Raw genomic sequence first — 1106 nt, 5'->3', positions numbered from 1 at the left:
GGGAATCAGTAATGTCATCAAAAAGATCATCCAAAGAATCTACATACGTACAAGTTTGTATTTTAGGAAGGCTTCAAAGCGCTTTCGATTGACCGGACCGTCCAGCACAGAGAGAGCCAGGAGGTCGTGGTAACCAATTGCTGGGAGGACAGAATACCTACCCCGATGGAGTCTTGGTACTTTGCGAGTCGTTCGAGCACCAAGTTTGGCTCGCTGACGGATGCAAAGGAGATCACGTCCACATATGGCACTCTCATCTGTCCAATAGTGAAGTGAAACAATCAGAGAGTGTCAAGTCATTGAGAAAGTGCGAGAAAATTGAGAACACAAAAAGCTCCTCACCGGTGAATACCAAAAAGTTGGCTGGAAAGCCCATCATTTTATCAATCCATTGATATTTTGCTACCAAGCTCTTTCGAACATTGCTTACTTGAGCTTTCTTCAAACTGATGAACAGGCGATTTTGAAGTTCTAGATGAGTCGTACTGATTGAAGGCATTTTGCCATGCTTGTCATAGAGCTGTTCACGGATCTCGTCCAAGAACAAGGATGGTTGTTCTTGGACTAGAGTTTCCATGAACTGACGGTCCGCTCGATTCAGAAACCGCTTTCGACCGCGTTTCTCATACTCAGCAGGGTCCCGGATTACTGCTCGAGTGCGATGATAAAGCTGTGTCCATCGGCTGAATGAGCGTTTTGAGATAGCCCGTCGAAGGCGCTGGCGGATTGTGGAGCAAGATTCACCTTCTAGTCGCCAACGAACGGCAAGAACTTTGACATCTGCTGAATAACGTTGAAAGCCCATCGCAGGTGAGACTGAGGAAGATCGGTGAGGGATTGCACATTACAGTGCTCATGAGCAGGCCGCGTCAGCTAGCTGATCTGAATGCATCAGTTGGTCTACAGCACTGGCTGCGGCAACTGCGGCAACTGGAAACTTTTTTTTTCTCGGGCCAGGGGTGCCATTCATTTTAGAAAAAGTAATAGCTAATTTTTTTGGATTTCTTCTCTTTCTGACTTTTCCTTGATTTTGGACAAGTCCACGTTTACCGTACTAAACCTGTCAAACACACTCGAAAACCATTTAGTCTCCGTCGGATACTCGA

The sequence above is a fragment of the Melampsora larici-populina genome, assembly GCF_000204055.1.
Source record: "Melampsora larici-populina 98AG31 unplaced genomic scaffold MELLAscaffold_51, whole genome shotgun sequence".
In the NCBI taxonomy this organism is placed as follows: domain Eukaryota; kingdom Fungi; phylum Basidiomycota; class Pucciniomycetes; order Pucciniales; family Melampsoraceae; genus Melampsora; species Melampsora laricis-populina.
The sequence above is the reverse complement of the archived record's forward strand: the minus strand, read 5'-3'. Positions refer to the sequence as shown.